The 12,842-nt window shown below is 36.1% G+C and overlaps 1 protein-coding gene across 2 annotated transcripts in view; it reads right to left on the minus strand.

Moving 5' to 3' along the window:
- TASL (TLR adaptor interacting with endolysosomal SLC15A4) overlaps window positions 1–12,842 on the minus strand; it is a 37,004-nt gene that overhangs the window by 19,527 nt on the left and 4,635 nt on the right. Inside the window, exon 1 of one of the 2 annotated variants that reach the window (XM_066356396.1) lies at window positions 6,309–6,469. The exons of the other annotated variant lie outside the window; for it this stretch is intronic. The gene's annotated coding sequence lies outside the window, so the exon portion shown is untranslated. Of the gene's footprint in view, window positions 1–6,308; window positions 6,470–12,842 lie in introns of those variants that run through there. 2 annotated transcript variants of the gene reach the window in all.

Genomic DNA, 12,842 nt, shown 5'->3' on the forward strand with positions numbered 1-12,842 from the left:
ACAGAGTGAGAGAGAGAGAGAGAGAGAGAGAGAGGAGAGAGAAAGGGAGGAGGAGCAGGAAGCATCAACTCCCATATGTGCCTTGACCAGGCAAGTGCAGGGTTTTAAACCGGTGACCTCAGGGTTCCAGGTCGATGCTTTATCCACTGTGCCACCACAGGTCAGGCTATTTATTGATTTTTAGAGAGAGGAGAGAGCAGAGAAACAGGAAGCATCAACTCGTAATAGTTGCTTCCTGTACGTGCCTTGACCAGGCAAGCCCAGGGTCTCAAACCAGCGACCTCACTGTTCCAGGTCGACACTTTATCCACTGCCCCACCATAGGTCAGGCCACCCTCTGGTATTTAATCTAACTACATGAATACTGTCCTTAACCATTTCCACTGCTTTAACTGGGTGTCATTCACCCTAATTTTACAACCAGAGTCATTTAATGTTACAGATGCCCTGTTTATATATTAACAGCTCCCAATCACACCCAGGATAAAGTCCATACACTCAGGCCCTCATGATATGTGGTCTTCATCTGCCTTCCAAATCTCATCTCTGCGTATGTCCTACAGGACCCAGGACCCAAACCATGCTGAACTTCTCCCAGTTTCTCCCAAACCTCATCATGCCCATCCCATATATCAACATCTTAGAGGCCCTAGCCATCCATGCAGAATTCATGTCCCTCAATTAGAGATTCTAAGTTCTTCTCTCCCCTACCCCATACATAGGAGTAGGCAAAAGTAGGTTTACAATTGTGAGTATACGAACCAGAGTTTATTCTTGTATTATGCATTTATTATTGCATTATTTATTTTTATTTGTCTTATTATTGTTGTTATTATTTCATATTTTTACTTATTATTTATTTTTAGGTAATGATGGCTGGCAATTTAACCGATAACCAACAAAAGTAGATACTTAAATGATATGGCAAGGCAGAGAATGCTGAAAAGTTTTGAGAAAAATGGGCTCACGAATTTGATACCCTTTCACTAAGTAGAAAAATGTGATAAATTTTATAAAACTGGGTCCATCTGTAATGCTTTAAAAAGTGATTGACCAGTCAGTATTACCACCCAGGAAAATGAAATGTTAGTGAGTCAGGCATTTATGAAGAGCTGCAAAAAAATAAAAAAGGAGCTTCCGCTGAGTTAGACATTTCCCATAGATCTTTGATTCATCTGATACAATGTTTAGGTTTGAAAATGTACTGGTCAAGATTGCTTCACGGGTTATTAGAGGATGCTCCAGATTGCCATTTACAATCCTACAAAGTGGTTCTGAATGAAGAAAGACAAGGCAATGGCATTGTTGCTAAAATTACGTGGTCCAATGAAGCTCATTTCAAACTTTTAGGTGTTGTAAATCGGCACAACTGTGTCAATTATTCCTGAGTAAATCCCAGATAATGACAGGACAGTTGAATCAATCAGAAATTACATTTTGGGTGGCTCTTTTGTGTAAAGGGGTACTTGCACCTATTTTTTTCATACAATTGTTAAACACAGCCTATATCTTAACATACTGAACGACACTGTTTTACCACAACTAGAGACAGCATAATAATGATGACTTCTTCTTTCAACAAGACGGAGCTCCTTCACACTGTGCTGTAACAGTGCGTGAGTTTCTTGATGAACGATTACCCAACAGATGGATAGGTCAACGAAGGCCAGTGGAATGACCACCATAATAAGCACCAGAAATCACCTCAGTGGATTTCTTCTTTTGAGGTATTGTCAAAGATGAAGTCTTTTCACACAAACCACATATGATGGATGATATGATTTGTTGCATAAGAGAAGCATGTCAAGTAATTGATGACAATAAAGAACTCTGTGACACCGTGTTCTTGAGTACAGCAAGTATACTACAAGACTGTATAAATAATGAAGGCCAGCGATTTGAGCATATAGAAGATTGTACCTGAGTGCACTGTGCCACTGTGACATACTTTTAAGTTAATAAAGCTATTGTCATCATCATAACCTTCCTGTGTTTTTCCATACAAACAACTGTAAACCTGCTTTTGAACACCCCTGTCTTTATGAGGATTACGTGTAACTTGAGCAAAATTTAGCTGCTACCTTAAACAGTGAAATAAATTATGAAGACAGTAACGGGCAATAGCAAAAGGGATTGGCAACAAGTGGAGGAGTTGGGGGTGATAAGGTAACAGTTCTTGTCTCTCGAAGAACAATTTGCGTGCATGCAAAACAAAGACATCTGAGGGAATGGGTGCAAAGAAGGCCACAGCCACACAAAAATGAAGGTAGTGGGATGGGACTGCCTCCCACATCGTGGGATGTAGCTTTATGGAGCTAAAGACAGGAAGAAGGCATCTGCTAGTCCAGGGGTCCCCAAACTACGGCCCGCTGGCCACATGCGGCCCCCGGAGGCCATTTATCTGGCCCCCACCGCACTTCCGGAAGGGGCACCTCTTTCAGTGATGGTCAGTGAGAGCACATTGACCATCTATCTCATTAGCCAAAAGTAGGCCCATAGTTCCCATTGAAATACTGGTCAGTTTGTTTATTTAAATTTACTTGTTCTTTATTTTAAATATTGTACTTGTTCCTGGTTTTTTGTTTTGTTTTGTTTTTTTACTTTAAAATAAGATATGTGCAGTGTGCATAGGGATTTGTTCATAGTTTTTTTTATAGTCCAGCCCTCCAATGGTCTGAGGGACAGTGAACTGGCCCCATGTGTAAAAAGTTTGGGGACCCCTGTGCTAGTCCATAGAAGAACTTGGGCCTAGTTAGCTAGCTACAGTGCAATTTGGTTTCCACCTGTCAGCATGGCTGTTTATATAGACCTGCCTTTTAACAGTTACAAAACCATACATCTACAGGCACAGCTTAAGCAAATCATTTCTCATAGTGGACATCTCATTTTTCTTGCTTTTTTATTATGTGTAATCATTGCATATGCTTCCATGAATGTTCCCTCAGGCCCAATCTGAAAAAGTCAAATTTCTAGATCATAGCTATTGCAAATTGCCTTTCAAGTGCTTTGGGTCAATGTATTCTTTCACAAGCAGTGTTTAAGATGAACTGTTTCCACTGACATTCCTCAACACACTATTGTTGTTTTTTAATGTTTCGATCAGGTAAGCAAATTTCTTTTTTGCGTCAAATTTGAAGGTGAGGAAAACTGTCTTAAGATTATGGGTAGGTGATAGTATCAGAGATGTTATGTTTTAATACCCCCACATTCTCAAAATACTCTATTTTGTCTCTCTACTAGTCTAATTCTCCTATCATCTAAATTCAAGATTACATAATTCCAACCTATGTTTTTTTTAAGAGCTTATTGATTTGGGAGCTTTTGAGATAAACAACTGAAAGGTTATCATTGAAAAATTTGAATATTATTTTGTCTATAATCTAATTATAATACTGTAACCAAATCGATATTACGTTTTAATTTCTTTTATGCCCTGACCAGTTGGCCCTGACCAGTGGTAGAATGTCAACCCAGCAGGTGGAAGTCCTGGGTTCAATTCCCGGTCAGGGTACACAGGAGAAGCAACCATCTGCTTTTCCATCTCTCCCCCTTCTCTCTCGGTCTCTTCCTCTCCTGCAGCCATGGCTTGGTTTGGGCAAGTTGGCCCCAGGTGCTGAGGATGGCTCCATGGCCTCGCCTCAGGCACTAAAATGGCTCAGTTGCTGAGCAATGGAGCAGCAGCCCCAGAGCATCACCTGGTAAGGGCTCGCTGGGTAGATCCTGGTAGGGGCACATGCAGGAGGTGGGAGTCTGTCTCTGCTTCCCTACCTCTCACTATTCTTTTAAAGTAAATGATAGAAGAGCTTTACCCAAATCAAGGGGTTTCTTTAGGAAGAATCTCCTTGTATAAAAACAAAAAATCTTCAGTTTTCTTACTCTTATCTTTGGAAGTGCATGTTGTCTGGAGCTGGAAATAACTGCTCACTTAATCATATAACTTGTCTTATATCCCTATTATTTTATCATTTGTGGTATTTGTTGACAGATGCTCTAAAGTAGCACTCACCCACATTTCAATTTTATATGGATATTTTTAGAATATTGCTTGCATAGGTCACTGTAAGAACATTGTGTTTCTGAACTAGAGAAGTTCTTTGAAGGAGTAGAGAATATTTAAAATTTGGGTAACACATTCATATTATAATGGTGATTTGGGAGATACACAAAGGTAGTGCACTAACTGTAATATCACTCTGATGCAATGGTTTCAATAGTTATTTAAAATTACTGAACCATTTCCAATATCATACTTAATAATTATCTTAGATATATAAGATGTTGTCCAAGTTCTTCACAAACATGATAGAATGTAAATCTGCCTCCAATAGTTAACTCTCCCAATTTTTGTTGTGCAAACTTTCAAACCTATATAAAAATGGAAATAGTACAATGAACAACCATATTTTCACTATGTAGATTAATTAGTTGTAGCTATTTGCTACATTTGTGCCCCCCTTGGTATATATACATACACACACATATACACTGTTTTTCCCCCTAAACTGTTTGAAAGTATATTGTTGACTTTAGGGTACATGACACCTCCAAGTTCTTGAATATATAACTCCAACAAAAATGGGTAGACTTCTACATAATTATAATGCTAAGAAAATTTAACATAAATAGGATCCTGTTATATAACATATACATTATATTCAAGTGTACCCAGTTACCCACATGTTCTTTAGAGAGTTTTTGTTTTTTAAATGCAGGTTCCAATAAAGTATCCAGCATTGAATTTTTTTTTCCAGCATTAAATTTGGTTTATATGCCTACAATTAAGTAAATGTTGATATTAATTGACATAATTGATGATATAATTAACAATGATTAACAATTATAACTCCAAAGAAATTTAACACCAGTCAATACTATTATGATCAATTCTCTTATTTTCTTTAAAGATTTAAAAAAATTATTTATTGATTTTACAGAGAGGGGAAAGAGAGAGGGGTGGGGAGCAAGAAGTGTCTCCCAGTTGCTTCACTTTAGTTGTTAGTTGATTGCTTGTTTTAGGTGCCTTGTCTGGGCAAGCCCAGGGTTTTGAACCAGTGACTCAGCATCTAGGTCGATGCTTTATCCCACTGTGCCACCATAGACCAGGATCTCTTATTTTTTTAGTCCTATCATTATGTGTCAATATATTTTAAAAATAATTAGAAAAAAATGATCATAAGCTTTAATTTTTCCATTTGTAAGATGTAAAGACAGAATATGAAGAAAAATCTAAACTATGAAAAATATATTTGCTAGTATTTCTGCACTAAAATTTACATTTTCTGAAAAAAGAGAATTTATATATCCAGATACCCTTGGAAGTAGTTGTTTTCTTTGGTCATAAGGATCTAAGTAGGGCCAAACAGAAAATTATTTACTTACTTGGTGATATTAATATGGAAAACAAAGGCCTTTCGACTTACTACCATAGTCATCAAATTAGGCTTTCAGAAATTAATTTAAATAAAGAATTACTTCACATTTGAGAGAGGAACATGTAATCCCAAATTATATGTTTTGTAACAAAAATTGAAATGTGGGTTTCATACTGGCCAAACCAGGTCTATATTCAATCACAGATAGATGTGCACAAGAAAAAGAATGCTTGAGCAGCTCTAAAGATAATTCAAACAATTGGCTCTCGGTCTTTTGACTAAAATCAAGTGTTAAAATAATTCAAACAAAGGCCCACATGTGCAAGCTCTGTCTTTAATACTGACAAGTAGATTTTCCCCCAAATTACCTAGATGGCAATTCAGAAAACATCTACACAGAAGAACACCTATCACAAGCTCACTGAATGAATAATTGAGAGTCAAATCCAATGGGAATTTATTGTGATCGTATTACTCTCTAAAACTACATGACTGTAAGTGAATTCAAGAACTGTGCTGTCCCTGCAAAACTCTACTTAGGTTGTTCAGCCCTTTTTTGTTTTTATGAAAGTACAGCTGGCCTTCTTTTAAAAATACAGAAGCTAAACCTGTGAATGAGGACTAAATAAATTACACAACAAATATTTGATCAGATCAGTTAATTTTGAGGGTAAAAATATATATATTTTTTAAGAAATGCCCCAAATGAGAACATGAAGAGGTAAGAAAAGGAAGTATTTGACTTAATTACTCTTTATTGACCAACTTCACTCAATGTTAAAACTCCAGTCACCTCTGATTTGATAAACTAGAAAAGCATTTTACATGTCATAAGATTGAATCTGAGTTCTGACGTTAAGGGAACTAAGTAAGTTTGAGAAGAGAAATGGCAGAAAAAGTTAGTGCTTATAGGCTCTGTTGCCTCCTTTTTCTTACCTTCACTAACCAGTCTGCGCCTTTGGTCCTGCAGAAACACGATTGACCATATAGAAATGAAGAAGCCAGCCAGTGCTTTATCCAGAAATGTTCACAAGCCTTTGGTTAGTATACCTTTCACTGCTAAAAGCCAAGAAACTAAGCTGCTCGTTGCATTTCCATTTTTGTATAACTGATCCAATGGAAAAAGAGTTGTTTTTGCTCATCTGATTTGTTCTAGAGAACAGTGGGAAGTCCCAGAAAAGGGGGAGGCAATAACTGACAAACCCACACTGAGCCGCAGAATGGTGTTTCTTCCCCTTTTTCAAAAACTGAAACCTATCTATGAAACTGTCTCTTGTTAAACACTTTATCACTACACATTAAGTAAGAATCCTGTCAACGTAAATTTACTCCTGTAACTAAGTTCTCTGAGGCCCCTCTCCCAAAAGAGTGAAAGTCAGATGTGATTTAGGAAATTCTCAGTTTCACCACTAATTATAATTTTTAAGAAGTATTATTTCTTGATTGTACTCATAGTTTTTAAAAATAAAAGTTAAAACCGTTTTTTCTCTCAAATTAACAAAGATAAAAAATTCAGTAGTACACTTAGTAGCAAAGTTTTGGACGAACAGGCACTCTCTTATACTGATGGAGAGATTGTAAACATTTTTTAGCACAATTTCCCAGTATCTGTCGAAGATTTTTTTTAATATTCATACCCTGTCACCCAAAATTTCATTTCTGTAAATTTATCCATGTGACATATTTGCACAAAGATGTGAAAAAAATCTTAGCTGCAGCATTAAGAAAGTAAACAACTGAAAAAATTCACAAATAGAATATTAGCTAAACAAATGAGAGAATATCTCTATTGTAGAATACTATTCAGTTGTTAGAATGAAGTAGTTTCATGTCTAACAAAGAGGAAATGATCTCCAAAATACACGCCTTAGCAAGACATGATATGCTCTAATTTGCATTTTTAAAGGTATATGTATGGAAAAGATACATATATTTCTTTATACATAAAATATTTCTACAGGGATACACACACAAAAAAACTAGAAATAAGCAGTTGCCTTTTGAGAATGAGTCTTACATTTTATTCCATACCTTTGGTTTTACTTAATACCTTAATGTGTTATTTTTCAAGTTAAAAATGAGTATTCTATGCCATATATTTATTCCCTTTTTTCTGTTTCAATTACAGTTGACATTCAATATTATATTAGTTTCAGGTGTACAGCATAATGGTTAGACATTAATATAACTTAAGAAGTGATAGCTCCAATAAGTCTAGTACTCACCTGGCCCCATGCATAGTTATTACAGTATTATTGACTATATTTCCTATGCTGCACTTCACATCCCCATGACTGTTCTGTAACTCCTAATCTATATCTCTCAACCCCTTCACCTTTTTCACACAGCCCTCCAAACTCCTTCCCATCTGGCAACCATCACTTTGTTCTCTGTGTTATAAGTTTGTTTCTGTTTTGTTTGTTCATTTATATCGTTTTTTAGATTCCACATATAAGTGAAATCATATGGGATCTATCTTTCTATGTCTGACATTACACTTAGCATAATACCCTCTAGGTACATCCATGTTATCACAAATGGTAAGACTTCATTCTTTTTTACAGCAGAGTAATAATATTACATTATATATATGTATCACCACTTTTATCCACTTGTCTATTGATGAGCACTTAGATTGATTTGATATCTTTTTTTTAGTGACAGAGAAGGAGACAGACAAAGAGACAGAGACAGACTGGAAGGGAGAGAGATAAGAAGCATCAACTCGTAGTTGTGGCACCTTAGTTGTTCATTGATTGCTTTCTCATATGTACCTTGACCTGGAAGTCTCCACCTGAGCCAGTGACCCCTTGTTCAAGTCAGCAACCTTGGGCTCAAGCCAGCAACCTTAGGCTTCAAGCCAGTAATCTTGAGGTCATCTCTATGATCCCACACTCAAGCCAGTGACCTTGCGCTCAAGTTGGTGAGCCTGCACTCAAGCCAACAACTTTGGGGTTTCAAACCTGGGTCCTCAGTGTCCCAGGTTGACACTCTATCCACTATGCCACCACCTGGTCAGGCCGTGTATGACTATTGTAAATAATGCTGAAATGAACATAGGGATAGACATATTTTTTTTAATTAGTGTTTTAAATTTCACTGACTAAATACCCAAAAGTGGGATAGCTGGGTCATATGATAGTTCTGTTTTTAATTTTTTGAGGAACCTACATTCTGTTTTCCACAGTGGCTGCACCAGTCTCCATTCCCACCAGCAGTGTAGAACGGTTTCCCTTTTCCACATCCTCACTAACACTTGTCAATTTATTGATGATAGCCATTGTGACAGATGTAAGGTAATATCTCATTTTTATTTTAATTTGCATATCCCTGGTGGTTAGTGATGTTGAACATCTATTCATGTGTCTATTGACCATCTGTATGTCCTTTTTTGGAGAAATATCTATTCTTGTCCTCTTTCTATTTTTTAATCGAATTGTTTGGGTCTTTTTGGTGTTAAGTTGTATAATTTTTTTTTATATATTTTTAATATTTACCCTTTTTTTTAGAGAGAGAGAGAGAGGGACAGACAGGAAGGGAAAAAGATGAGAAGTATCAACTCATAGTTGCAAAACCTTAGTAGTTCATTGATTGCTTTCTCATATGTGCCTTGACCAGGGGGCTCCAGCCAAGTCAGTGACCCCTTGTTCAAGCCAGTAACCTTGGACTTCAAGCCAGCGACCACAGGGTCATGTCTATGATTCCACACTCAAGCTGGAGTCCCTGTGATCAAACTGGTGAGCCTGCACTCAAGCCAGATGAGCCTGTACTCAAGCCAGATGAGCTCGTACTCAAGCCGGCAACCTTGGGGTTTTGAACCTGGGACCTCAGTGTCCAGGCTGATGCTCCATCCACTGCAGCACCACCTAGTCAAAAGGATATTTACCCTTTATCAAATGTATCATAGGTATATATATTCTACCATTCAGGAGTTTCTTTTCATTTTGCTGATGGTTTCCTTTGCTGTGCAAGTCTTTTCAGTTTGATGTAGTCCCATTTGCTTATATTTGCTTTTGTTTCCCTTTCCCAAGGAAACACAGCCAAAATATAATACTAAGAGCAAAGTTAGAGAGTTTACTGCCTATGTTTTCTTAGAGGAGTTTTAAGGTTTCAAGTTTTACATTTAAGACTTTAATCCATTTTTAGTTTATTCTTGTATATGGTGTAAGACAGTGATCTAGTTTCAAATTTTTATATGTAACTGAATATTAAGTTTTCTCAGCATCATTTACTGAATAAACTGTCTTTATCCTATTGTGTATTCTTGCCTTCTTTGTCATAGATTAGTTGACCATAGAGACATGGGTTTATTTCTGGGCTTTCTAGTGTATTCTACTGATGTGTATGTCTCTTTTTATGCTAGTACCACACTGTTTTAAGTCCTATGACCTGGTAGTATAGTTGATACCAGGTAGCATGATACTTCCAACTTTGCTTTGCTTTTTCAAGATTGCTGTGCCTATTTGGGGTCTTTTGTGGTTCCATATAAGTTTTAGGATTATTTGTTCTAGTTTAGTGAAATATACCATTGGTATTTTGATAAAAACTGCATTGGATCTATTGATTGCTTTGGGTAGCATGGATATTTTAACAATATTAATTGTCCCTACCCATGAGCATGGTATATGCTTGCATTTATTTGTATCATCAGTTTTTTTTTCTTCAGTATCTTATAGTTTTCCTAGTACAGGTCCTTCACCTACTTGGTTACATTTATTACTAGTTGTTGTTTATTTGTTTGTTTTGATGCAGTTATAAATGAGATTGTTTTCTTAATCTCTCTTTCTGAGAATTCATTATTGGTATATAAAAATGTACCTATTTCTGAATATTAAATTTGTATCTGCAACTTTACTAAGTTCATTTATCAGATCTAATAGTTTTTTGGTGGAATCTTAAGGGTTGTCATCTGCAAATAATGACAGTTTTACCTCTTCCTTCCCAATTTTAATGCCTTCTGTTTCTTTTTCTTGTCGGATTGCTATGGCTAGGACTTCCAATGTTATGTTGAATATAAGCAGTGAAAGTGGACATCCTTATCTTGTTTCTGACCTTAAGGAAATGCTTTTAGCTTTTTACCATTGAATATGTAAGCTGTGGGTTTGTCATATATGGACTATATTGTGTTGAGATATGTCCCCTCTATTCTCACTTTGCTGAGAGTTTTTATCATAAGTGGATGCTGAATTTTGGCAAGTGCTTTATCTGCATCAATTAATATAATCATGTTATTTTATACTTGATTTTGTTTATATGGTATATCAAGTTAATTAACTTATAGACATTGAACTAACTTTGCATCCCAGGAATAAATTCCATTTGATTGTGTTTTATATCCTTTTTAATATATTTCTGGGTTGGTTTGCTAATGTTTTGTTGAGAATGTTTGCATCTATATTCATCAGAGATATTAGCCTATAATTTTATGTCGTTGTAGTGTATTTATCTGGTTTTGGAATTAAGGTAATGCTAGCCTCGTAAAATAAGCTTGAAAGTTTTTCTACCTCTTGAATTCTTTGGAATAGTTTGAGAAAGTTAAGCATTAATTCTTCTTTGAATGTTTGGTAAAAGTTGCCTGGGAAGCCATCCAGTCCAGAACTTTTGTTTGCTAAAAGTCTTTTGATTACTGCTTTGCTTACATTTGTTGTAATTGATCTATTCAGATTTTCTGACTCTTCCTGGTTCAGTTTGGAAAGATTGTATGTTTCTAAGAATTTATCCATTTCGTTCAGGTTGTCCAATTTGTTGGCATATAGTTGTTCATAGTATTTTCTTACAATCATTTGTATTTCTATGGTGTCAGTTGTTACTTTTCTTCTTTCATTTTTGATTTTATTTATTTGGGTCCTCTATTTTTCTTGATGAGTCTGGTTAAAGGTTCACCAATCTGGTTTATATTTTCAAAGGACTAGCTCTTGGTTTCATTTATCTTTTGTATTTTCTTTTGAGTCTCTGCGTCATTTATTTCTACTCTAATCTTTATTATTTCTTTCATTCTACTTACTCTGGGCTTTGTTTGTTTTCTTTTCCTGGTTCTTTTAGGTGTAGGGTTAGATTGTTTTTTTAAGATTTTTCTTGCTTCTTCAGGTAAGACTGTAAGTTCAACCACAGACAGATAAACTGAGAATATCTTTAAAGTGGGTCTTACCTATCTTCAGAAACACTTTTTGATGGGTTCCCCAAAAGCTCACCAGGCAGTGCCATGCATTAGCCATTATGGAGTGACTCCATCTGCTCTAGATTGGATTAAGTCACATTTATTGTTTTATTTAAATACAATATGGAGAACTTTTATTATATTCACTCTTGATTTCATCTCTTATGATGCTCATTATATGGAAATCACCCTTTTCAGAAAATATATTCTGTAATCAAAAAGTTGGCTTACCATTTCTCTTTTTTTAAATTGATTTTAAAAATGAATTGATTTTAAACATGGGGGCAGCCCAAGTGTCCGTTAGTGGACAAGTGGATTAAAAAGCTCTGGTACATATATACAATGGAATACTATGGGGCCATGAAAAAGAAGGAAATCTTACCTTTTGCAACAACATGGAGGGACCTGGAAACTATTACGTTGAGTGAAATAAGCCAGGCAGAGAAAGAAAAATATCATATGACCTCACTCATTTGAGGAATCCAAGGAACAATGAGAACTGAGGAACGGAATTGAGACAGAGGAGGGATCAAAGGGACCAGAGGAAAAGAGGACAGAGGGAAAGGGGATGATAGGATGTGATAAACCTGAAGGAGGGTGCTGTAGGGAGAGGGAGCAAGGGGGGTGTTGAAGGGAATATGGGGGAGGGGAAGATGCATTCAGGGCAACCCTAGAATCTATATAAACACAATTAATTAAATAAACAAATTTTTAAAATGAATTGATTTTAATTGATTTTAAAATGAATTTTTTAATTCATTTTAGGGGGGGGGCAGAAAGCATCAACTCCCATATGTGCCTTGATCTGGCAAGTCCAGGATCCTGAACCAGTGACCTCAGCACTCCAGGTCAATGCCCCATCCACTGTGCCACCACAGGTCAGGCTTACCACTTCTCTTTTGGTAAGACCTGAGCTTATTAAATTGGCTTTAAACTACTTTCTCTTCTCTGACTCTAGTAAAGCAAAATTACATTCTTTATAGCTGAAAGCTTATAATATGATTTTTCTATCTGCTAGGTGGTAAGTAAAGAGTTATTATATTGATTTCGGTGCCTTAAATGGATGTAATTCTTATTATTCAATTGCCTTTCCTGGTGTCAACATTTCTTCAAGCTATTTCCATTATGATATTATTCATACTTAGCTTACCCCTAATCCTCATCATATTTTCTCCACCCTGCCTATCCTTTACTCATCTTTAAGTGCTCTTACCAGCACACTCAAATTCCTCAACAGTTTCTCTTTCTGCCTTATCATACTTGCCAATTTTCAGTTTCAGATAAAATCCATTATTGCCTTTTCTATAACTAGA

Source organism: Saccopteryx leptura, chromosome X, assembly GCF_036850995.1.
Source record: "Saccopteryx leptura isolate mSacLep1 chromosome X, mSacLep1_pri_phased_curated, whole genome shotgun sequence".
NCBI classification, from domain to species: domain Eukaryota; kingdom Metazoa; phylum Chordata; class Mammalia; order Chiroptera; family Emballonuridae; genus Saccopteryx; species Saccopteryx leptura.